Here is a 26,892-nt window from a genome sequence, read left to right on the forward strand (position 1 = left end):
ATTGCCCTTCTTTGGGATTGGAATGAAAACTGACCTTTTCCAGTTCTGTGGCCACTGCTGAGTCACTAGTCTAACTCCCCTTTAGTTTACAAGACTCAGTTGTATCTAAGTCATGTCTGTAGATTTAGATTGCTGGAGTTCAAAGCCGGTATTTGAGCTCTGTGGCCTTGGGTAAGTAACTAAATCTTGCCAAGCCTTAGTTTCCTCATCTGGAAAATGGTGAATGGGTAATGACTTCATTGGGTTGTTAAGTGGATCAGATGAGACCCTGTTCCTGAAGTCTGCATGTGTTAACCACATTGTAAATGCTCAGTTGAGGTTCATTATGACTTTTATGTTGCTAATTGCCTAATGTCAACATTTTTGTATCCTTGTCTTGAGTTTAAGCTCTTTAAAAGCAGACATATCCTCTGTTTTCCCATCATAGCATGAACTGTGGTGTATATGTGTTGGATAATCAATACATACCTTGGATACATTTTCCTCCCATTTAAAAAATAAGCCAGAAGGCTGATTATTTATTTATTCATCTATTTATTTTTGGTTGCCCTGGGTCTGTATTGCTGTGTGTGGGCTTTCTCTGGTTGCAGCAAATGGGGGCTACTCTTCCTGGTAGTGTGCAGGCTTCTCATTGCAGTGGCTTCTTTCATTGTGGAACACAGGCTCAAGGAAATTAAGTTGACCAAGATTACACAGCTGCCAGGATTGAGAATCCTGTGCAGTTCTGTTTGACTTTAAGGTCTTATTTCGTTTTATCTTATTGTTTGTGCCTTTTAGTCACACTGTCTTTGCAGAACATATTCTGAACTTTAATTTCGTTTACTGCTTATCCTGACACCATACCAACTCTTGGTGTTAGACAAAATTGAACTCTCAATTGATGACCAAAAAGACCTGCAGATGCAAAGTGCCTTGAACAGGTTGAAGCCTTAACTGGAAGTAGTACTTTGATCCCTGTGACTTATGGCACTAAAACTTTGGTTATTTCTCTTGAAGTGATTGGCTTAAATTAAGCTTAATCTTGTTTGCCACTTTGAAAACACACTCTCTCTCTAGCCCCCAGTCAGAAAGATTTTGGTGCCCAAGGAGGGAAGCTTCTTTATTTTTAGGAATCTTGGCTCATAGAATTTTGACATAATGACTCTTTGGGAATGAATCTTTCGGGACAAGTGAATCTCTTGGGAAGGAATTCCTTTGTGACAAAGGCAACTGGGTGTTAAATACAAACAACAACTCCACAGCGAAGTGGTGTCGGTGTGAGTCACCGGGACAGGGGCTGCATTCCCGTCCTCTGCACACACAGCCACTCCTCTTTGTCCCAGAACAGAAGAATGTGAAACACTGCAGGCAAAGTTCTGAAGCGAGCACATTCCGTCTCGACTGTCTCTGCTCCTTCCCTTCAGGCTTGGCCTCTGTTTTGCCAGGCATCGGTGCTCTGCTCTGTAACACCCTCCTGCCTCCTCCCGGCCCTGGTAGTAACAGATCTGCTGGCAGTCACGGACTCCACTGCTCAGTGGACTGAGTTTTAGTGTGCGTGTTGCTCCTGGGGGCATTTGAGTCAGAATGGGGTTTGTCTCATGCCTACCTCTGAGGCCTTCCCTGACATTAAACCTGACCTAGCCCTTTTAGGGAACAGTGTGAGCTCAGAAGGGGAGCAATAAGTCACCATGTCCAGCAGCCATCCTTTGTTGTTCAATCGCTCAGTCGTGTCTGACTCTTTGCGACACCATGGACTGAAGCACACCAGGCTTCCCTGTCCTTCACCGTCTCCTGGAGCTTGTTCACACTCATGTCCATCGAGTCGGTGATGCCATCCAACTGTCTCATCTTCTGTCATCCACTTGTCCTCCTGCCTTCAATCTTTCCAGCCTTCAGCCATCCTTGAGAAATGGAATTAGTTGTTTTTACATTGGACCCTTTTCTGTAGTGGAATTTTACATGTATTTAGCCATCAGACTATGCCCAAAATTGGACTAGAGAGGAAATGATCATGTTTTAATCAACCCAGAAAAGAGGTGTGTACAAGGCCAGGAGTTAGCATTAAGACACAGAATTTGGTTTCAAATCTTGACTGTCGCCTATCTTGACTGTCGCCTGGTAGCATTGGCACCCTGGGCAGGCTTAATATCCTCTCTGTGTCTCAATTTTCTCATCAGTAAATGAAGGTAATAACAGTGCCTGTCTTCTGGGTTTATTATGAACATTAAATTAAATGAATATTTTAAAGTGATTAAAAATAATGCTGGGCATATAATAAAGTCTGTATAAGTGTTTGTCAAATACATGTACATTTGATATATCTCAGACCCCCATGATGTTAGAGACTGCAGCCTGATTTGTTAACTAGGGTCCATGGTTAAACCAAAAGGTTTTGAGCATCGGTCCCCAACCTTTTTGGTATGAGACCAGTTTCCTGGAAGACAGTGTTTCCATGGACTGGTGGTGGGGAGATGGTTTGGGGATGATTCAAGCATATGACACTTATTGTACACTGTATTATTATTGTGTGTGCGCTCAGTCTCTCAATTGTGTCAGACTCTTTGTGACCCCATGAACTGTAGCCTGCCAGGCTCCTCGTCTGTGGGATTCTCCAGGCAAGAATACTGGAGTGGGTTGCCATTTCCTCCTCCAGAGGATCTTCCTAACCCAGGGACTGAACCCCTGTCTCCTGCATCTCCTGCATTACCACTGAGCCACCTGGGAAACCCTTTCTATTATTATTATGTTGTGATATGTAATGAAATAATTATATAACTCACCATAATGTAGCATCAGTGGGAGGCCTGAGCTTGTTTTCCTGCAACTAGACGGTCCCATCTGGGGGTGATGGGAGGACAGTGGAAAGTGGCTGTCAATATGGATGAAACTTTACTCGCTTGCCTGCTGCTCACCTCCTACTATGCAGCCTGGTTCCTAACAGGCCATAGATTGGGTCTGGTCTGTGGCCCAGAGTTTGGGGACCCCTGGCTTTGAATATGACACAGCCTGAACCCCAAATTAACCCCATCCTTGCTCTTTTATCAAAGGTGTCTGCAAGAAGCAGTTACCTGGCATCTTGCTTCCCGGTTAGAGTCTTACTGAATGCAGAAACCTCATAGGCTTATCAGTGGGAGGGACCAATTTAAGTTTATACCTTGTGTCAAGACTTCTTCTTTAACTGATTGTATATACAATTACATTTGAAAGTGTTTGCTACCTGCCTGTATGTGGAGGCTTGGTCCCCACTAGACCATGAATGTTGTTCATAGTTCACTTACAGGTTTGACATCTGTGCCTAAGGGGTAAGCATTTCTGCCCATCCTGGACAGCTCTTCATTGTTTTATAGGCTCTTCTTTCTGAAAGCAAAGTCCATTTCTTTGAACGTCAGGAGCAGGCCATCTGCCATAGCCAAGTAACAAATGAGACAGGTTTCCATTTTAGCCCCTATTTTCTGTTATTTGTAAGCATTGTGAGAATCCAGGCCTGTGTGCTTTTTTGGTGATGGGGAAGCTTCTCTTAAAACAGAGAAGCTAGATGGTTTGAGAGAAAATCTGTCTCTCCCCATTTACCCCCAGATGCAAGGTTTTCCCTCCTTTCTAACTCTCTAGCCAGGTTTCTTTTTTGACACTGGTCATTAAAGCCAGATGTGGGCCTCTTCAGACTCCCAAGATGGTACAGGCTGAAACTTGGAAGAGTTGTGAATGCCTTTGGCATTTGAAGGAGTGGGCTTTCCCAACAAAGACAAATATGCGAACTAACACAGTTGGACGTCATACTGTATTTGCGTCTGTCTTAATTGGAATTCCTGGGATGTGATTTCCAATTTAGTGAGCAGTAACTTAGCTCGCATTCTATAGAATGGGGCCATAGTCCATGAGTGAAACTCTCGGTAGGAGTTCTTCATGCTAAAATATTTCTGACTGATCCTACTTCTAGTTCCTCCCTGCTCTAATCTCTTAAACATATCTTGGCCTGTTTGGTTTTCCTAAGCATTGTGGTAGTCACTCAATCATGTCTGACTTTTGTGACCCTATGGACTATAGCCAGCTGGCTCCTCTGTTCATGGGATTTTCATAGCTCTGATCAAATTACTGTCCTTCTTATAAAACTTCCATGACTCCCCATTACTTATAGTATCAAATAGACAACTATCCACTTAATTCAGCATCCTTAGAAATATGGCTTAGCTCTACCTTCCAACTTTTCCCATTAATTCTGTATGTATATGTTCTTGTGGGCTTCCCTGGTGGCTCAGATGGTAAAGAGTCTGCCTGCAGTGTGGGAGACTTGGTTTCGATCCCTGGGTCAAGAAGATCCCCTGGAGAAGGGAATGGCTACCCACTTACCTGGAGAATTCCATGGACAGAGGAGCCTTATGGGCTACAGTCCAGTGGCCAGACATGACTGAGTGACTAACACTTCTGGTGCTTCCCTGGTGGCTCAAACGGTAAAGAATCTGCATGCCGGTGAAACCTTATTGACTTTATTTATTAAACGTTTATTTTATGTGAGGTACAGTGTTAGACTCTGGGGTTCAAAGATAAATACAGTAAGGTTTTTTTTTAAAATAGAAGTTATTTTATTTTGGCTGCACTGTGTGGCTTTTGGAAGCTTAGTTCCCCAACCAGGGATTGAACCCTAGCCTCCAGCAATGAAAGCACCGAGACCTAATCACTAGACCACCAGAGAATCCCCAACTAATAAGATTTTTTTTTTTTATCATAAAGTAACTTATAGTTTGGGGCTTCCCAGGTGGCTCAATGGTAAAGAGTCAGCCTTCCAATGCAGGAGGTGCAGGATACATGGGTTTGATCCCTGGGCTGGGAAGATCCCCTGGAGGAGGAAATGGCAACCTGATCCAGTATTCTTGCCTGGAAAATTCCATGGACAGAGGAGCCTGGCAGATCACAGTCCATGGTGTTGCAGAGTTGGACATGACTGAGCTACCGAGCACCCACCCAACATATAGTTTAGTAGTGGAACTAGGCATTTGAGCAAAAACTGGAGGTAAAATGTGTTAGATACTCCAAGGGAAGAGTAGCCCTTAGTGTCTGCTGCTAGGCAAAGATCAGGGTAAGTAAAAACCCCTTCACTGCTGGTATATTGGCCATGAGTATTCCTCTTGGTTCCCTCTGTCTGTTCTGGCTCCATGCTTCCCCCACCTCAGATATCACCACCCTGCCCTGGAGACCTGGCACCCTTCTCCCTGAGTCCAGGGGCCCTGCACAGTTCAGGCTCTTGCCATCTCCCCCAGACTCTTGTCACCATTTCCCAAGTTGTCTCCCCACCTCCATACAACTGCCAGAGTGGTCTTTCTGCAAAGTCCCCATCTGATCATGTCACTCCCCCAGGAGAGACTCCTTGGTGGCTCCTTGGCCGCCAGGTGATTCCAAAGCTGTGGTGTGAGGTGCCCAGGTAGTGAGACAGGTGCTCAGGCTCTGGGTGCCTCTGCGTTTCCCTCACCCAGCGGTGTGAGTGCTGGAGTCACGGCAGTGCCTAAGTCTGGCCTGCCGGGGCGGCATCTGGACCTAGAGTGTCCTCAGGCGTCGTTGCACCCTCGGAGCTTCAGTGGACTGGGTCAGTGTCTCCACGGAGCAAACCCAGGGAGCCGTGGGGCGGGAGGCCTGGGAAAATTGGTGGTGTCCACAGCTGGGCGCTTCCTTGGCTTTTTGCTGCTGGCCCACCCTCTTCATCCTGCCTGGCTTAAGCTTGATCCCTGAACCCTGCACTCGTCCCTCCTCACTGACCCATGGATGGCACGTCTGGATGCTCTGTGGGGAATTTCTCCAGGGGGGCTCTGCTTCTGGGAAGGGGGAGCAGAGGCAGGTGAGGCTGGAGGCCTCATGCCCCATGCGAAGGAGTGTAGATTCCATCCTCCACAGGTGGGGAGGCCTTACAATTTCAGTGGGGGCCCACCGTGGTCGGATTTGGGCTTCAGGACTATCGCATCCAGCAGTCTGGAGCCACAGAGGCCGGTTAGGATGCTAAGCATGGAGGCGGTTGAGATGGTAAGGACCAGAACCTTATCAGTGTCCCGGCCAGTCGCTTGCCCTTGATGCTGTGGGGATCAGGTAGGCAGGAAAGAGGAGCCGTAAGAGGAGATGAGTTCCAGAATCAGCCGTCAGAGATGTTTCCTGTGACTCCTCAGGGGATTCCGGAGCCAGTGGTCTCCGTACTGGCTCTGCTCAGACTAGGCTTCCTCTGGTGGTGGAGGCCCGAGGCCAGTGGCCTTGCCTGTTCCTGCCACGTCCTGTCTGCTGAGAGAAGGGGACACAGGACAGGAGGTGAGCTGCCTCATTCCACCAGAGGCCCTGCGCTTAAAAAAGCCGAGCTGGACATGTGAAATAAAAGCCTGAGGATGTGGTTTGGGTTGTCCCTGAAAAAGATGTCTATTTATGTGTGGAAGGATATTTTCAGATGAGGCTTCATGTGAAGAAAGGGAGGCTGACCTCTCTGTCAGGGCTGTTCCTTCAAAGCATGGCGCATTATGCTATGTCAGTTCTGAGGGAGCCGCCGACGCTGTGGCCTATTCATCTTTATCGGGGAGACCCATCACAGTTGTGGTGAGGCCAGAGGGCTGCCTGTGGAATTTCTAAGTCTCTAGTCTCAATGTAGAGTGCCTCTCATGGTGTGATGTTAGACAAGACACTTCATTTCCCATAGACTCTCTTTAACTATCTGTAAAATACTCCTCCATCTTTTCAGAGGTGACAGGAGATGCAATTAATTTGTGTTTGGAAAGTTCTCAGAGGCCCCAAGATGAAAGCTGCTGTGAAACAGAACTTTCCCCACCAGGATCGAACCTGTGGTTTCACGGTCAAGCTCAGATGTGATTGCTAAGAGCCTGATTTTCATGATTTCATATTCTGATCCTTGGAGGATTCATACTCGCTTCCAGTGTCTTTCCTTCTTCTTGAAAAATATTATTTAGGAAAGTTCGTTAAAAATACAGCACTGTACAAATATCATGAATAGCCCTGTACTCACCAACCAAAGTCGGACACAACTGAAGCGACTTAGCAGCAGCAGCAGCAGCACCAACCAAATTAACAAATAATGAAATTGTTTACAATTAACAGTTTTATTAGCATTTAAAGCTATATTTATCCAATGATACACCATGTCGTGGTTTTAAACCTTGTTTGTTTTTTACAAGAAAAGAAATAAATGTTTGTATATTTCCCATCCCACCCATTGACCTTCCTCTGACCTTTGAGGGGACCCTGTGGTGGATATGCACCTGTCCTGTCCACGAGTGTGTGCCCAGTTGCGTCAGCGTGGGTGGCTGCGGCTTCCCCCGGTGAGTGACAGAAATAAGGCATGGAGGATGTGGGGTGTAGAGCATGGAGTTTGGAGTCAGGCGGACCGGGGATTGAGACCTGCCTCTACCACGTCTGGCTGGTGTCCTTTGGCCTTTTTGAGCCCGTTTCCCCATCTGTAACCTGGTGATGATCAGTTCACAGTATTGTTGACATGGGGCATAATGATAAATGGCTGGCAATAAATGGTGATTAGTATTATTTAGCCATTTATGTTTTTATCTCTTTTTTTCCCCCCTGGCTGGGAAACCTTTGAGAACAGGGCCCCTGCTCCTAGTCTATACTAAATGCCTTTTGGATTATTTCCAGCGCCTCCTAACTCAGTATAGAAGTTTATTAATTTCTTGAAGAAATCTTGGAACTGCCTCAGGCCTGCTCCCAGCCTCAGTTCAGAGGCACACAGGGGCTGGCTTACAGGAATTGTGTTCTCAGTATACCTAGGAGACACTGGGACAGTCTAGCTGAGAACACTTAGCGGGTTCTGCTGTCATCTCAGATCGCACAGCGGTTCACTGTAGTGGTGAGGGACAGGGATGCAGAGCTCCTTCACTGCACTTGATCTTTTAAACTTTATTAACTAATTCTTTATTTGGCTCTGCCAGTGGTAATATGTGAGATCTCGTTCCCTGACCAGGGATCAAACCCAAGCCCCCTGCATTAAGACAAAGAGTCTTAATTACTGGACCATCCCTGCCCTTGATTTTCTTAACAGTCATGGATTTTATCATTGATGTTTCAGATGCAGTTTTACAAGACTGTGCCCTCATTCCGCTGTTACATGCTCATTTTGCAGCGACTCTTCCCGCCCACCATGGTTGGGGATGTCTGTCTCTGGCAGAACATGGGATACGCAGGACACCGGACACAGGGGACGCAGAACCCAGAGAACACGAGACACAGACACAGGCAGGAAGGGGACAGTAGGGGGCGCCAAACCCGCACGGTTCTGCTGGCAGATGGAGCCTGAATGAGTGACAGGGCCTCCAGTTCACATTTTTATTAGTCTGTTTGCTGTCTTCTCTTTCCTGGGATTTGGTCATTTCTTTCCATAATAGATTTCACAGAAGAATAGCAGAGCATGTTCTTTGTTAAAAGAACAACCAAATTGCCCGTCCTGTTTTTCTGGAAAAAGAAACCAAAAGCTGCCCAGAGATATTAGGCATTCCCAGAGGGCCCTGTGAAGGTCTTGGGCTCAGAGATCAGGGTCCCTGCCTCAGAGAAGCTGTCACCACAGAGGCCATGTCAGTCATCACCCTTTGGTTTGCATTTGTTCATCTTAATCAAGAGCCAGAGTCCTTTGCTCCAAGTGCGATGGATTGAATGTTTGTGTCCCTGAAATCTGTATGTTGAACTGCAATCCCCAATGTGATGGTTTTAAGATGGGGCCTTTGGGAGGTGATTAGATCATGAGGGTGGAGCCCTCTTGAATGGAATTAGTGCCTTATGAAAGAGGCTCCAGCCCCTTCCACCAAGTGAAGACTCAGCCAGAAGAACCTGAAAACCTTCACCTTGATCCTGGAGGTCCCAGCCTGCAAAACTGAGAAATAAATGTTTGTTGTTTAAGCCACTCAGTCTGTGGTGCTTTTGTTATAGTAGCCTGAATGAACTAAGACATGGGGAAAATCTAAACTGAAACATGCTTATCTAGGTCCTATTATTTGCTGTAAGAGCTTGACTATATTTGAGTTTCAGACCTGGGTACCGTATGGAGGTTTTCTAGTCCGGTGTTTCCTCATCCATCCATCTCTCTAGTTTTTGACATATGAGTGTGCACTCCAGCTAAATGACTTGCTTAATATTTTAACACTCATATAAACACTCATATAAGCATGAATTGATTTTATAAGAAAACCATGGCCATAAAAGGAAAATTAATATTCCTCAAGTACATATTACGATGAACAGCAAAGGACTTCCCTGGGGGTCCAGTGGTTAAGACTTTGCCTTCCAGTGCAGGGGGTGCAGGTTCAGTCCCTGGTTGGGAGCTAAAACCCCACACGCCTCACAGCCAAAAACCTGAAACATAAAACAGAAGAAACATTGTAACAAATTCAACAAAGACTTTAAAAATGGTCCCCATTTTTAAAAAAATTAGCATTATAATAAAAGCACCTAGGACAGCAACTTTGTTTTGCATGCCTGGAAGCAGTGTGAATTGCCCCAGATCTCTGTGAGTTGCAGAGCTGAATTTAGCTGGGTCTGTTTCCTCTCTGGCACACGGCCACGGCGGAAAGGAACAGTCTGGTTAAACTGGTAGGTCTTACGCTTTGGGATGGTCTTTGACAAAGTTGTGAACATGGCAATGCCTAGCTTTGCTTCTTAACAGTTTTCCTTCTGTTGCCAAGTGCGAAAGCCAAAGAAGTCCTTGGGAGGAAGGGGGGCTGGGGTGGGGGTGTAGGCTATCTCTGGATGGCATCTTTCAAGGCAGTCACTTCCAAGGCGTTGTGAATGCCCACGGTTGGCAGTGAAGTGGGTTGCATGTGCACTCCCAGCAGATGTACACTCATTTATTTGTGATTTTGTACGTGCATTACAGTACCAACACATCGTGCATAAAAATTCAGAAAAGACATCTTAAAGATAATGCAAGCAATATTTTAAAATGCTTTGTTAATTGCTATGATCTCTCTACTGTCATTCGCTAATATCTCAGGCGCCACTGACGCTTATAATTGGGTTCATTACCAACAGTAAATGTAAAGCTACATTTCAAATTGTCTTCCGAGTAATTGAAAAACTTTCTGGCTGATGTGTGAGGTCTGATTATATTGTTGTTGCTAACAATGTTTCAGGGTTGCCTTTTTCTTGGTATTCATATTCTTGGTTTCGCATTATTACATCAACCCATATTTTCTTTTTAGATTAAAAAAAAATGTAAACTTCTATCCCCTTTTTGGGGTGGTTAGTTAAAAATTAAATCCGTTGTGTAATTCCACTGACTTAGGCTTGTATGGGGTAGGTCACGTGGTGCTGCCAGAAACAAAACTGCCGCTGTCCACCAATGTCTACGTGCTCCCAGGATCCCTGGAGACCCTCAGTGATGTGTGATCATCCCTGATGAGTGGACCTGGTGAAGATGTGAAAGTCGTTGCTTATATGAATATTAATAGATCTTATTTTTGTGTTTATTTATATGGGAATAAATAGGTGGACAGTTTAATATTTTCTCCCTTCACCCTCTGGATCATCTTTTGCAGCCCACAAAATCTAGAGATCGCAAATGTAGGCATATAATCCATATGCTTCAGCTTGGCACATGAAGCCCTTCATGGAGCAGCCTCAGTTCACATGCAATGACAACTCTACTACTTGGCCCCATCTGTGGTTTTTCCACGAGAATGTGAACTTTGAGGGTGGGAGTCCTAGTCATCCTTGTATTTTCAAAGCACAGCTCATGCCACAGGCCACAGACAGCAGATTCTCAGTTTTCAAAGCAAAAGTGCTATCGTGAAGGGTCGTGGGCTTCTGGCCTTTCGGGCTAGGCCTGCAAGAACCCTTTGTACACCCCAGACTGTGGGGCCTGGTCCTCCTGGGAGAGGTCTCCATAGACTGCCCCAGCAGCCTGGGCCCCAGCCCCGCTGGCCTGGCAGGAACTGATGGGCCATCTGGTGCCTGTGGACAGAACAGCGCTGAACAGACGGGGCAGCCTGCAGGCCTTGCAGCTTGTTTTCTTAGCCTGGTTCTTCCTGGCATCATCCCCACTAGATGATCTGCCCCTAGGCAGCGCTATGGTGACACCCTCTCGCCGTTGAGGCCTTTCTGGGCCTCCTGGGGTATTTTAGGAGACTGAGGTAGAAAGCCAGATGGCTCCACCCACTCTCCCAACCCGGCTTCTGTTTCAAGGCCCGGGAAGTGATAAGCTATTTTAAGAGTGGAAGTAGGGGCAGAATTTTTCCTGGATCCTGGAGCCGGGATACCCCGTGTGTTGTGGTGGGCAAATATGAGTGTTCTGGCAATGGGATGTATTTGGGTTTTGGGTGCTACTTCAGTCTCTTGTGTGTCCCCCTGATCCTCTCAGCTTTCCTGTAATGATGGAGGCTGGTGGGCTGAAGGTGACCCCTACGAACCCTGCCGACTTGAGTTCCCATGATGCTGAACAGACCTCAGAGGGAGCCTTGTCCTCAGGGCATTAGCCTGTGAAGTGTGCAGAAATGGCAGGCCGGGAACATGTTTAGCTGATTTATCCCATAAACGAAGATGCATAAACTCACACTGTTTTTGTTAGGTTCAGGGTGGGGCTTATCTCAGCCTCAGGAGGGTTGAAGTACTTCTGTGAATAGGCATTTGATACCTTACCTTCTAGGGTGACTCTCTTTGAGAAGTGTGTTCTTGTCTTTTGGATGTACCCCAAGGCTTTCAAGATCTTAGTTCCTCAACCAGGGATTGAACTGACCCTCAGCAGTGAAAGTACGGAGTCCTAACCCCTGGACCGCCAAGTTTGAAGTCCTGAGTTTGGGCCTTGAATCTGCAAGCACTCTGGAGAGCAGAGCAAGCCCTCACCAAAGGGGCTGCAGACAGACACTAGTACTTTAGGAGTCTCATGCGTTTGTACTTGATGATATCCTACAGCTTCCTAAGCACTTTTGGATGCATTGTTACTTCCGTAAACATTTATTGAATGCAAAATGCCAGAGATGCAAGACAGAGGTGGTACCTGCCCTCAGGGCCAGTCTTTTTCATTTGGTTACTGCAGTAACTGTGACACAGGCAGGGCGGGAGGCCTGGCCTCATTTTACCACGAGGAAACTGAGGTTTGGAGACACAGAGCGGCCTGGGCAGGGCCAGAAGCCAGCCTTCAGGGTCCAAATTCAGTCCTACCTACGCTTTTCACATCCATGTCTCTTGAGATCCGCACGTGGCTTATCAGGGTTGAATCTCTGGGTCATGTGTGATGGTCAGTTATTTTAACCCTTTCAGCCTCAGTTCCATCATTTATTCAGTTCAGTTCAGTTCAGTCGCTCAGTCATGTCCGACTCTTTGCGACCCCATGAATGCAGCACTCCAGGCCTCCCTGTCCATCACCAACTCCCAGAGTTCACCCACACTCATGTCCACTGAGTTGGTGATGCTATCCAGCCATCTCATCCTCTGTTGTCCCCTTCTCCTCCTGCCCCCAATCCCTCCCAGCATCAGAGTCTTTTCCAATGAGTCAGCTCTTCTCATGAGGTGGCCAAAGTATTGGAGTTTCAGCTTTAGCATCATTCCTTCCAAAGAAATCCCAGGGCTGATCTTCAGAATGGACTGGTTGGATCTCCTTGCAGTCCAAGGGGCTCTCAAGTCTTCTCCAACACCACAGTTCAAAAGCATCAATTCTTTGGTGCTCAGCTTTCTTCACAGTCCAACTCTCACATCCATACGTGACCACTGGAAAAACCATAGCTTTGACTAGACGGACCTGTGTTGGCAAAGTAATGTCTCTGCTTTTGAATATGCTATCTAGATTGGTCATAACTTTCCATCATTTATAAAAGGAGTTAATAGTAATACCTATCCCCTTGGGTTATTTTGCCAATGAGATAAGGTTTGTAACCATTGAGCTCAACATTTGAATATCGTGAATACTTAATAAGTAGCAGTTATTACTATGATTGGGCTTCCCTGGTGGCTCAGATGGTAAAGAATCTGCCTGCAATTCAGGAGACCTGGGTTCAATCCCTGGGTTGAGAAGATCCCCTGGAGAATGGAATGGTGACCCTCTCCAGTATTCTGGCCTGGAGAAGCTCCATGGTTAGAGGAGCCTGGCGGACTACAGTCCACGGGGTCTCAAACAGTCAGACGCAACTGAGTGACTAAGCACATGATTATTATTGTGAGACTTGGCTAACTCTGGGTTTGGAGATACTGGGGTGAGCCCAGGAGACTTTATACTGTACCATCAAACAACTGTCCAGCATTCAACACTCACTTCAGTGAAACCCTTCAGAACTCACAGGATGTGCCTGTTTACTAAAATTGATGACTTCCTTTGTTGACTGCGATTTATGTGAGGGAAGCAAAGCAGCCTTGTTATTAGTATTAGTGTTATTACTGATTATGACGATGATAACAGCTTTACTACTACTACTAATTGGTGCTATTATTCTTATTAAACTTTCCCTAGGCATCACCCGTGGGCTTCCCTGGTGTCACAGTGGTAAAGAATCTACCTGCCAGTGCAGGAGACCCGGATTTGATCTCTGGGTTGCGAAGATCCCCTGAAGAAGGAAATGGCAACCCACCCCAGTATTCTGGCCTGGGCAGTCCCATAAACAGAGGAGCCTGGTGGGCTACAGTCCATGGGGTTGCAGAGAGTTGGACCCTACTTAGCAACTAAACCATCAGCAAGTATCACTTGTACCTCTCAGGGAGAAGAACACTGAAATCCATAAGGACCAGATTAGCTTTATCTAATATTTTTTTCAGGGGTTTTTGATTCTGAATTTATGTCACCCATGGGCATCTTTATTTTCTGGTAGGAAGTGGGCCTCTCTTTACTCCTGTCTCGGGGAAAGAACCTTGTGAGGCAGATGATAAACCCTAGAAAGGTAAAGTTAACAACAAAAAAATTGAGGAGCCCTGTTGCAGGATTTACAACAAGGAAACATGTTCTAAATAACCAAGGATTCTCACAAAGAAGGAAAGTTATCAAATTAACATCCTGAAGACAGGTATTCTTCATTGACTGTAGTGATTTTGAGGCAGATACAGAAAGAAAATCATGGTGTAAATATTAAGGCTATACTTTATTTAAGACATTAAAAAAAATTATTTTTAATTGAAGGACAAGTGGGTTCCCTTACCCTACTGCTCTCCGCCTGGGTGCCCTTTTCCAATAAAATCTCTTGCTTTTTCAGCACATGTGTTGCCTCAAACAATTCATTTCCGAGTGTTAGACAAGAGCCCAGTGTTGGGCCCTGGAAGGGGTCCCCCCTCCTGCAACAAATGGTGACTCTGGCGGGGACTCTTCTTTGCTGCGACTGACATCCTGACCAATTGGGGTACTCAGGGACCAGCTTGCCTGCCAATGGACCAGACCCAGCGGCCGCAACTGGGACCCATTTGTCCCTGGTCTCCTCCTGACGTGGACAACTGACCAGAGTGCCCCAACTGGGTAAGGAACAAGAGACTCTATTGACCCCTCTCCCCTTCCCTCTCTCTTTCCTTTCCTTAACCCTTCCTGATCTTCCCCTTTTTTCCTAATCCCCTAGTCCTGGACGCAGGAATCAGGTTGAAGGGCCTCAGCCCGAGATGAAAATTGGAGACTGATCACCTCCTCTTGGCAGAGAACTCGAATTTTGGGCTTCCCTGGTAGCTCAGAAGGTAAAGAATACACCTGCAATGCAGGAGGCCCTGGTTCGATTCCTGGGTCGGGAAGATCCGCTGGAGAAGGGATAGGCTACCCACTCCAGTATTCTTGGGCTTCCCTTGTGGCAGTATTCTGGCCTGGAGAATTCCATGGACTGTACAGTGCATGGGGTTGCAGAGTCAGACACGACTGAGCGACTTTCACGTTCAAGTGCTTTACAATATTGTGTTGGCTTCTGCCATACATCAACAGGAACCTGATGTGGACCATTTTTAAGATCTTTATTGAGTTTGTTACCTTATTGCTTCTGTTTTTTTAAGTTCTGTGTTTTTTTTGGCCCTGAGGCATGTGGAATCTTAGTTCCCCAACTGGAGATTGAACCCCTCACCCCGCCCCCTGCACTCACGCACCCGCTGCATTGGAAGGTGAAATTTTAACCACTGGACCGCCAGAGGTGTCCCATAAAGCTGTGCTTTCAGTTCAGTTCAGTTCAGTTCAGTCTCTCAGTTGTGTCCGACTCTTTGCAACCCCATGAATCACAGCACGCCAGGCCTCCCTGTCCATCACCAACTCCCGGAGTTCACTCAGACTCACGTCCATCGAGTCAGTGATGCCATCCAGCCATCTCATCCTCTGCCATCCCCTTCTCCTCCTGCCCCCAATCCCTCCCAGCATCAGAGTCTTTTCCAATGAGTCAACTCTTCGCATGAGGTGGCCAAAGTACTAGAGTTTCAGCTTCAGCATCATTCCTTCCAAAGAAATCTCAGGCTTGATCTCCTTCAGAATGGACTGGTTGGATCTCCTTGCAGTCCAAGGGACTCTCAAGAGTCTTCTCCAACACCACAGTTCAAAAGCATCAGTTCTTCGGCGCTCAGCCTTCTTCACAGTCCAACTCTCATATCCATACATGACCACAGGAAAAACCATAGCCTTGACTAGACGGACCTTAGTCGGCAAAGTAATGTCAATGCTTTTGAATATGCTATCTAGGTTGGTCATAACTTTTCTTCCAAGGAGTAAGTGTCTCTTCATTTCATGGCTGCAGTCACCATCTGCAGTGATTTTGGAGCCCAAAAAAATAAAGTCTGACACTGTTTCCACTGTTTCCTCATCTATTTCCCATTAAGTGATGGGACCAGATGCCATGGTCTTCGTTTTCTGAATGTTGAGCTTTAAGCCAACTTTTTCATCCTCCTCTTTCACTTTCATCAAGAGGTTTTTTAGCTCCTCTTCACTTTCTGCCATAAGGGTGGTGTCATCTGCATATCTGAGGTGATTGATATTTCTCCCGGCAATCTTGATTCCAGCTTGTGTTTCTTCCAGCCCAGCGTTTCTCATGATGTACTCTGCATAGAAGTTCAATAAGCACGGTGACAATAAACAGCCTTGACATACTCCTTTTCCTATTTGGGACCAGTCTGTTGTTCCATGTCCAGTTCTAACTGTTGCTTCCTGACCTGCATACAGATTTCTCAAGAGGCAGGTCAGGTGGTCTGGTATTCCCATCTCTTTCAGAATTGTCCACAGTTTATTGTGATCCACACAGTCAAAGGCTTTGGCATAGTCAAGAAAGCAGAAATGTTTTTCTGGAACTCTCTTGCTTTTTCCATGAGCCAGCGGATGTTGGCAATTTGATCTCTGGTTCCTCTGCCTTTTCTAAAACTGGCTTGAACATCAGGGAGTTCACGGTTCATGTATTGCTGAAGCCTGGCTTGGAGAATTTTGAGCATTGCTTTACTAGCATGTGAGATGAGTACAATTGTGTGGTAGTTTGAGCATTCTTTGGCATTCCCTTTCTTTGGGAATGGAATGAAAACTGACCTTTTCCAGTCCTGTGGCCACTGCTGAGTTTTCCAAATTTGCTGGCATATTGAGTGCAGCACTTTCACAGCATCATCTTTCAGGATTTGAAACAGCTCAACTGGAATTCCATCACCTCCACTGGCTTTGTTCGTAGTGATGCTTTCTAAGGCCCACTTGACTTCACTTTCCAAGATGTCTGGCTATAGATTAGTGATCACACCATCATGATTATCTGGGTGATGAAGATCTTTTTTGTACAGTTCTTCCATGTATTCTTGCCACCTCTTCTTAGTATCTTCTACTTCTGTTAGGTCCATACCATTTCTGTCCTTTATCAAGCCCATCTTTGCATGAAATGTTCCCTTGGTATCTCTAATTTTCTTGAAGAGATCTCTAGTCTTTCCCCATTCTGTTGTTTTCCTTGATTTCTTTGCATTGATCGCTGAAGAAGGTTTTCTTGTCTCTTCTTGCTATTCTTTGGAACTCTGCATTCAGATGCTTATATCTTTCCTTTTTGCTTCTCTTCCTTTCACAGCTATTTGTAAGGCCTCCTCAGATAGCCATTTTGCTTTTTTGCATTTCTTTTCCATGGGGATCGTCTTGATCCCTGTCTCCTGTACAATGTCACGAACCTCCGTCCATAATTCATCAGGCACTCTGTCTATCAGATCTAGTCCCTTAAATCTATTTCTCTTAGGTCATAGCTGAATGGTCTAGTGGTTTTCCCTACTTTCTTCAATTTAAGTCTGAATTTGGTAATAAGGAGTTCATGATCTGAGCCACAGTCAGCTCCTGGTCTTGTTTTTGTTGACTGTATAGAGCTTCTCCATTTTGGCTGCAAAGAATATAATCAATCTGATTTCGGTGTTGACCATCTGGTGATGTCCATGTGTAGAGTCTTCTCTTGTGTTGTTGGAAGAGAGTGTTTGCTATGACCAGTGCATTTTCTTGGCAAAACTCTATTAGTCTTTGCCCTGCTTCATTCCGCATACCAAGGCCAAATTTGCCTGTTACTCCAGGTGTTTCTTGACTTGCTACTTTTGCATTCCAGTCCCCTATAATGAAAAGGACATCTGTTTTGGGTGTTAGTTCTAAAAGGTCTTATAGCTCTTCATAAAACCGTTCAACTTCAGCTTCTTCAGTGTTGCTGGTTGGGGCATAGACTTGGATAACTGTGATATTGAATGGTTTGCCTTGGAAACAAACAGAGATCATTCTGTCGTTTTTGAGATTGCATCCAAGTAGTGCATATCGGACTCTTCTGTTGACCATGATGGCTACTCCATTTCTTCTGAGGGATTCCTGCCCACAGTAGTAGATATAATGGTCATCTGAGTTAAATTCACCCATTCCAGTCCATTTTAGTTCGCTGATTCCTAGAATGTCGACGTTCACCCTTGCCATCTCTTGTTTGACCACTTCCAATTTGCCTTGATTCATGGACCTGACATTCCAGGTTCCTATGCAATATTGCTCTTTACAGCTTTGGATCTTGCTTCTATCACCAGCCACATCCACAACTGGGTATTGTTTTTGCTTTGGCTCCATCCCTTCATTCTTTCTGGAGTTATTTCTCCACTGGTCTCCAGTAGCATATTGGGCACCTACCGACCTGGGGAGTTCCTCTTTTAGTATCCTATCATTTTGCCTTTTCATACTGTTCATGGGGTTCTCAAGGCAAGAATACTGAAGTGGCTTGCCATTCCCTTCTCCAGTGGACCACGCTCTGTCAGACCTCTCCACCATGACCCTCCTGTCTTGGGTTGCCCCACAGGTATGGCTTGGTTTCACTGAGTTAGACAAGGCTGTGGTCCTAGTGTGATTAGATTGACTAGTTTTCTGTGATTATGGTTTCAGTGTGTCTGCCCTCTGATGCCCTCCTGCAACACCTACCATATTACTTGGGTTTCTCTTACCTTGGGCGTGGGGTATCTCTTCATGGCTGTTCCAGCAAAGCACAGCCGCTGCTCCTTACCTTGGACGAGACCCATTAGCACCTTTATATGGGGATTGACCAAGTGGGTGACTGACGCTCTGCCTAGGAAAGAGCAGGGCATTGGTTACCTGCTTGGCCAGAGGGTTAGGGAGGGACTAGCTCTTCCTGCTGCCTGTACAGCTCATCCCCATCAAATTGTCTCTTATGTTTTTGGCCTCTGATCTTGGGCCCTTGCTGCAGGAACTGTGATTTCAAACAACATAATCCATGGGCTGATCCCTGCTGGTATATTCTATTTTTGTTAAGGTACGTGATACAAACTAGAAAGAGGAATGTGCTGAGTTACATGCAAAATCTTTTAGAAAAAATTGAACCTCTTATTGTACTTTATATCCTTCTCTTCATTTTTCCCCCTATGTTCCTTCTTTCCAACTCTAGGTGTTTAGCTTGGTTGTATTTATGTGTAATTTTTCTCATGGGGACAGAGGATATGGGGTTTGGGATGTATATAAATAGGCCAGGACTTCTGTTTGTTTCCCCAGTTTTGTGCTGCTTTGATTTTAAGGCTTAAATCAAGGTTAAGTTGGAAGTATATTTAAGCCATAAAGCATCTCCCCCAGACTAAGGGGTTCAAATTTTTCTGGAACCACATAAACCATCCATTGCTGAATTGTTCTCATGTCTTGGTCTTGCTAATGCAAGTGCCTATTGTGGGGTGTAAAGCAGTCATTTGTTTCTGCTGTGCTAGTTCATTGCAATGACCGTGAAGTAGAGTTTTGTCTAGTTTCAATCCTGTGTTGGTTCCATGATAACCCTGAAATGTGAATCCAAGCTCTTGTTCTTGAAACCAAAGAGTAGAATCCATGAACACGCAGACACTTACACAGGCAAAGTTTTATTTCAGAGAGAGAAGTACAAAGCTCTCAGCATAGACACTGAGAGGGGGAAAATTGTCCCAAAACAGTGGGAATCACAACAGTTTATATCTTTGCCAACAATGACCTGTTCATTTTCGGTTGGTTTAGGGGTCCTGATGTATGCAGTCCCTGCCCAGTCAGTTTGAAAGTCATCATGCATAGTTTGTCAATTTTATGGCCTTTTTTGATCTCTCAGTCCTTGAGTTTTCCTAAGACATTGAGTCTCCATCCCCCTGACCTTTTCTCGTGACCTCAGGCCGTCATTTAAGGACCAGATGCATATCTTGGTGTTGATGGTTCACCTAGTGTTTTCTTTCTCTATGAGTTGGACAGCAGTTACTGATTGTCTTGTCATGGGTTTGAATGTTTTATGGCCTCCAGGCCAGGGTGGCATTCCTCTCAATGCCAGTAAAACTGGAACAACGAGTATGGTTATAGTTTAATGAAGTGAGATGCTTGTGTAAGAAAACAGGTGGAAATTTGAATTGTATTTTTGAAAGAAAACGAGGCCTTAACCCTACACTGACCACCTAATAATTTTCTATCTCAACCCGAGAAGGTCAACAAAGAGGAAGTGTCCTTTGCTTATCACTCTAGTTCCAAGAATAGTGGTTTTCAACCCTAGCAGCACATGAAAATCACCTAAGAGCTTTAGACAACACCTGTGCCTGAGCCTTCCCTTCAAAAATGCTTATTTAATTGGCCTGGAATGGGCTCAGGCTTTGATTCATTCCCAGCTGGTTCTGATGCTCTGTGACAGTTAAGAACCTCTTCTAATCATATCATTTTCAGATAATTCTCCAAGACTCAGCTCAGGCTGGCTTCCCCTGAGAAGCTTTTTCTGACACCCGCTCCTCACAAACCTCAGCTCAGAGCTTTTTCTCTCTGCTTCCAGAGGTACCCAATCTCTGTGTGTCTTGTTCCTGGTGCTTATCTCCTTTCTATTATAGTTTATTTAATAAATAAATTAGTTAGATTTATTTATAATTTCCGAAGATCAGATTGGAGAAGGCAATGGCACCCCACTCCAGTACTCTTGCCTGGAAAATCCCATGGATGGAGGAGCCTGGTAGGCTGCAGTCCATGGGGTCGCTAAGAGTCACATATGACTGAGTGACTTCACTTTCACTCATTGGAGAAGGAAATGGAAACCCACTCCAGTGTTCTTGCCTGGAGAATCTCAGGGACGGTGGAGCCTGATGGGCTGCTGTCTATGGGGTCGCACAGAGCTGGACACGACTGAAGCAACTTAGCAGCAGCAGCAGCAGTAGCAAGATCAGATACCATACATTTTTAAATCTTTGAGCCTCCTGCATTTAGTACATTTCTGGGCATTCTGCATGAAATCAATATTTGTTCAGTGAGTGAATGAATGAAACTGTTATCAAGGCTTGCCCCAGAATCACACTCCTGCCCCTCCCTTGAATAGAAACCAGTTACTCTTATCTAAGCTTTAGGAGGAAGATGCAAAGAGAGAAAAATAAAAACTGGTTAGAGCCAACTGGGTCCAAGATGGTGGAAGATCTGACTTCCACTTGAGCCTCATTATATGCTCATTGTAATAAGTTAGCATGTTATGACACACCCACCAGCACCATGCTCATTAACAGTTGCCATGACAACAACTGGAAAAGCCCATACAAGGACTGAAAAGGAGAGTTGCATCAATTCCGGGTCCAAACCACACCCCTGTTCTTGGATAACTCATGAATATTCCTCCCACAAACCCTTTCCTTTTACTTCGATCCTCCTACATATTTGATGTCTCCATCCGAACTGGGTTGAGAAGTTGAGGATTTGTGAACACAGTTCCCACTTCTCCATTTATTTGGCCATTGAATAAAGCTTGTGCTGTTCCAGCCTCAGCATCTGTTTTGTTATTGGCTACTTGAATCTGATTGGAAAAAGAGCCTCCCTCTCTGGCCAGGCTAGGATCTCTACACAGGTCCAGTTGGCCAGTTTGGTAACAAAACTACACATAGATTGACCAAGAAGTCACTGCAGTCAATTTGCAAGCTAAGTTTTCCTACAGTTATACCCTTAGATCTATACTGATCGTGTCTTGTTTTTGGACTTTTCTCAGGATGAGCCCGCAGGCTTCAATATGTCGTAGAGATATCTAGTCCTCGAGTCTTCTGATCAGAGTTTAAAAATATTAGGTTGTTTAAAACTCTGGAGATATCAGAAGAGAATGCTGATGTCTTGAGCTGTTCACCACACAGAGCCGTTGAGGTATTCATTCACCTCCTTGGTTGTTCTGAGGAATCAAGCTGTTCCTAGGTCCTGCATGGAACATGTGTTAAGGCAGTCATCACCTTCCTTACCATGATATATGCAACACGTCTCAAAATTTCTTTGAAATCCCAAACTAGAAGCCTGCTCTCATAGCCCAGGAGAGATTCTGACATTGAAAGGGATGAAAATGAGTAGAGTGTTTCCCAAATTACTTAGGATACTAAGCTCCTCTCCAAAGGAACCTAGTTTTCAATAGCAAAACTGCTAGGGTACCTCGTTTAAGAATCTGTGTTGAGTCTGCAGGATCATTCCAGGTTTTTTTTTTTTTTTTCATTCCAGGTTTAAAAAGCCTTTTTAGAATGAGCCACTTGAAAGTAAACTACTTGCATACAGGGGCTTTGTTCTGCTCATCTCTGCATCTTCAGACCATACAGAGATTCTTGGCCCATAGGAGACATTCTGTGTACTAAACCGATAGCTAAATGAATGGATATGAAGTTCTTCTGGCTTGGTTTTAGACCCCTGCTGCAACAAGCAGAACTCTGAGTTGGGAAAGAGGACCATAGACATTCACAGACAATTGTATTTCTTGCAACAGGTTTGGTTTGACCCCAACTGAGACTGAGAAACTTGTGGACAAGACTGACCTGTCACCATCATTCCTCACCACCCTTAAATAAAGACCCTAACTGAAGAGATGATATTAGTGCCTGAGGTTTCCTGAGGCTTGATTTCTGGGGAGAAGTGAACCAGAACACTTGCTGGTTTTCCAGCCTTTGTGTATTATATCCTGCTCTGCAGCGGGCATCCATCCTATTGAGTGACTGGGGTGCAGCACACAGCCTTGACCTTCTCCAACCAGACTTAGCTCAGGATTCAGGCCGGTTATTGCTTTTTCTGCAATCTGCTGTTTAGGTCATATTTGCCATAAGATTTAACTTTACTGGAAATGATGGAGCAGGATGAAGGTCAGTCTCTGCCATTGAAATGAGGCCTTGGAAACAGTCGTTAAAAATCTAGAGCTACACTGTCCAGTGTGGTCGCCATGAGCCAACATGTGGTTATTGAAGTTGAAATTAATTCAAATTAAATGCCACTAAAATTCAGTTTCTCAGTCATACTAGGCCCCATCTCACATGCTCAAGTGACTTGAGCAGCCATATGTGGCTAGTGACTACCATATTGGACAGCACAGAGCAGAATGTTTCCTTTACTGTAGAAAGTTCTGTTGGCTAGTGCTAGTCTAGAGTGTCCAGAGACCATGGCTGGGAACCAGTCGATGAGCAGGAAACCTGTTCCCCAGGGTGACTCAACAACAGCTGCACCTGTCACATCTCCTCTAGCACTGCTTACTATTATTATTGTTATGTTTTCCAAATGTTGCTCAAAGATTCACCATGGTTGGGAAATGAAGAAAATGATTTCTCAGGTTCTATAGTTGGAAAGATTGAAGGCAGGAGGAAAAGGGGGCGACCGAGAATAAGATGGTTGGATGGCATCACCGAATCAATGGACATGAATTTGAGTAAACTCCGGGAGATAGTGAAGGACAGGGAAGCCTGGTGTGCTGCAGTGCCACGGGGTCTCAAAGAGCTGGACATGAGTTAGCAACTGAACAGCAACAACAACACTTGTTAACATAGAGACAGCCTTGTATAGGGGTAAAGGAACATCCCTCCTGGTAAAGAGATTATATTAGATTGAACCATATGAAATAGCTTTCTTATTTTTCTGTAGGTCAGAAAGGGCTAAATATCAATTTCATGAGGTTCAACCTAAGTCAAGGGAAAGAGTGGAGAATCAAGGGCAGAATGGGCATCTGTGGGTTGTGTTCCTTTCTTCATTATGGGTTGGCAATAATACAGGTAGTTTTAACTTGGCAATGGGTGGTTGGTTGAAAGCCTGCTTCTTCCTTGCCTGCTGCTGCTGCATAAAGAGAGGCTTATGTGTGTTTGTAGTGAATAGTCATGGAAGAGTTAGAATGTATTAGTGGTAAGAAACAGAAAACCCAGCTTCATAGATACTGTTTTCCTAACAAGCAGCCTGGATGTGGTAGCTCTAGAACTGGATGAGCAGTTCCATGACCCCAAGGGCTCTGAGCTGGAGTCTCTGCTTATTCTCCTGGCCTTCTCCTCCCGGTTTACTGGATGGCTGCAGCAGCTCCAGGCATCACATCCCTGTGAAATGATGTCCAAAGGCAGGAACTGAGAGTGGGCTCAGGGGTGGGCAGGACAGTGAGTGAACTCTCTGCTTGGACCTCTTTTCCCTTCCGGGAGCAAAATCTTTCGCAGAAATACACCTCCCCAGCAGATTTGCTCTTTGTCTTAGCCACCAGAGTTTGTTATGAATCCACTCATTAAATAATCTGGAAAAGGGAAGTGTGTTTATTAATCTTAGTTTAAACCAGCTATGATTCATGGCCTAAACCTGGGCATATTTCCAAGCAAGCTAAATTGAGACTCCATCAGCCAGGAAGAAGGAATAGAGAAAATGGACCATGAGTGGATAAGTCATACTGTTTCCTCCAACTTATTAAGATGCTTTCTGTTGGTAAATGACTGTTGAGAACATCTTTTATTTTCACCTGCCGGACATCCACTGGGCCTTCTTCAGTGCTACTCACTGGTTTTCCTCTGGCTGTGGAGGGAGGGGGAAGGGACCTTTTCCCAAATTTCTGCAAGTGGGAACATGATCTGAGGATAAATTTCAGGGCTTCTGTTTGAACTGTTAGGAAAAGACATGTTCTACTTACCCTGGAGTCTGAGAAGATGGCATGCCAGTTAAAACTGTTGGTGATTTTGCCTGCCTGCCTGCCTGAATGCATGAATGATACACACGCTCACATGATGAATGCCACTTGACTACTTTTTTTTTTAATTGCAGTGCATGACTTGTGGGATCTTAGTTCCCTGACCAGGGGTTGGACCCACACCCTTGGCAGTGAAAGTATAGAGTCTTAACTATTGGGCTGCCAGAAGATTCCTATGAATGACACACAGTGCTAACACAGAGGAAAGAAAAGTGGAAAGATAGTGAGAAGCTTGGTCCAAATGGAATTGAGCGCCTGTATGCAGTTATGACTGATTTATACTGAGACTATTCAGTTACATGACCTAATAAATTTGTCGCCTACTCCCTCCCCGCCCTCCCCCCGGCCCCCACCACTCCCCTGGTCATTTTTTCACAGAAGCTAATCTGAATTGTGAAAGATTCCTGCTAGGTGTCAGTCTCTAGCCGTGAGGTGTTACAAGTGATAGACTTTATTATTTATTTGTTTTTATGTTTTGAGTTTTTAGCTGTCAGGCATGTGGGATCTTAGTTCCCTCACCAGGGATTGAACCTGTACCACTTACTTTGGAAAGCTAAGTGTTAACCACTGGACTGCTAGGGAAGTGCCCAAGTGATAGACTTTAAAATGTACCATCTAAGGTAGAATGGAAAGTCGGGCAGGGTCTGTACCCCTGGCTGAGAAGTTAGCTGTCTTTGTTATGCTCTAACAAGGCACCTAGCTAAATTGTTGCCCATTCTTTCTTGGAACTCAGAGCATGTGTCATTTGAGACTGGAATCATTAAAGTCCTTGTAGAATGTCTTAGCCTGTGGAATGTGTTGGCTGCTTCTTAAAGTGCTCAGTGAGTTTTTTTATGAGAAAGAGACAAGTTTCTTTCAAAGTTGGTCCATCTAGAAGTAGAAAAAGAGGAAAAACATGTCGACAAAAAAGGTCTTTTCTGCCTTTCGTAACTGAGAGCCAGGTGAAGTTTTACCTTGTAAGAGTGGAAGAGGTGAGTTCTCTGCCTTATGATGAAGTTTGTCCCAGCAAAAGCAGGCAGATGAGAAACAGAGGAGAAGACAAACCAGGAAGGAGCCTGAGCTTGACTGCAGCTCATCCTCATGGTCGTCAAAAGGCATCACGGTGGAGCGAAAATACAAGCCACAGGACGGGAGAAGACATTACAGCACATATTACTGACAAAGAGCTCATATCTGGAGCTCCTATAAGCAAATAAGAGACAAACCAACAGAAAAGTCGGCAGGATTGATCAACAGGCCTTCACAAAAGGGACTATCCAAATAAATATGAGAAAATGCTCAACCTCATCTGTCATGAGAGAAATGCAATGAAAACAAATAGGAGATCCCACTATAGGTTCTGCCAGAACAGCTAAAATAAAGAAGACAGATCATACCCATGTTGTTGAGGAACTTTTGGAGCCCACAGACACTTCTGGTAGGAATGTAAATAGGTGGTTTGGAAAAGCGTGGTAGTATCCATTAGAATTGAATGTGTGCGTAGCTTATTACCAAACAGTTCCACTCCTAGATATATGAGTGCATATCTACCAAAAGGTGCAACAATATTCTTAGCAGCATTGTTTGTAATGGTCCCAAACCGGAAAACTTTCAACGCCTATCAACAGCGAATGGGTAAATAATTGCAACGAACTCTATGGTCCAATGAACACGATCACACTATTGCCAGCGTCACCAGGAGGACTAAATCTGGTAGATATAATTTTGAGTGAAGAAGCTTGACATAACACATCCTGTAGGGTTCTGCTTTGAAATAAGCAGAAACAACCTACGGCGTTAGAAATGAGGTAAATGGAGACCCTGGGAAAATGGGAGGAGGTCTGATTGGGAAGGCACACAAGGGGCTTCCGAGAGCCCTGATGTCCTATTTCTTGACCTGGCATTGGTTACACTGATGTGCTCACTTTATGATCATTCATGTGTGATTTCAGCATTTCTCTGTCAATAACATTTAAAAAAATCTTCTAATCATAGGCTATGGAAGAAGAGAGATGGTTGTGAGAGTGCAAATCAGTGATTCATTAAAATAATAATTACCCCCTGGCTGCTGGTTGAGAGGCAGCTTTGCTGAACCTTCCCTTTCCAGGCTCTGGTTTGGAATTTCACTGATGCAGAGGAGAAAGTGGAGGCCATTAAGCTGAGAAGGAGGGAGAGCCCTCAAGCTGCTGCTAAGAAACCAAACTCCCAGGCCAGAGTTTAGATTAAGGACAATATCTCTTGCTTTGGTTAATATTCCATGAAATGACCAAATGCAAATGGAAAGAGTAGGAAGTAGTGAGCTTCTGAGGGATTTCTTTTGCTGGAGAAATCTCAGCATGGCCAAAGGGGCTTGTGATTGCTCAGCCCTGCTGCTGCTAAGTCTCTTCAGTCGTGTCTGACTCTGTGTGACCCCAGAGCCAACAGCCCACCAGGCTCCTCTGTCCCTGGGATTCTCCAGGCAAGAATACTAGAGTGGGTTGCCATTTCCTTCTCCCTGAGGCAAGCCCAAATTCTGCAACCGGCACCATCTGGAAGTGAGTCTTCCCCAGTGTCTCTCCTCAGATGGGAATGGGGACACCGGGCAGAGGAGATTGTCTCAGAGCAGAACTGGGGTTGTCAGATGGGCTGG

At 45.2% G+C, this 26,892-nt stretch overlaps 1 long non-coding RNA gene across 1 annotated transcript in view; it reads right to left on the reverse strand.

Moving 5' to 3' along the window:
- Nucleotides 1–7,045: 7,045 nt before the first annotated feature.
- Nucleotides 7,046–26,892, reverse strand: part of LOC138416390 (uncharacterized) — a 35,623-nt gene continuing 15,776 nt past the window's right edge. The window contains exons 2-3 of the long non-coding RNA XR_011247660.1: nt 18,304–18,425; nt 7,046–9,315 (exon numbers count right to left, since the gene is read on the reverse strand). This is a non-coding gene — a long non-coding RNA (uncharacterized lncRNA). The remainder of the gene's footprint in view (nt 9,316–18,303; nt 18,426–26,892) is intronic.

The sequence above is a fragment of the Ovis canadensis genome, chromosome 12 (genome assembly GCF_042477335.2).
Source record: "Ovis canadensis isolate MfBH-ARS-UI-01 breed Bighorn chromosome 12, ARS-UI_OviCan_v2, whole genome shotgun sequence".
Classification (NCBI taxonomy): Eukaryota; Metazoa; Chordata; class Mammalia; order Artiodactyla; family Bovidae; genus Ovis; species Ovis canadensis.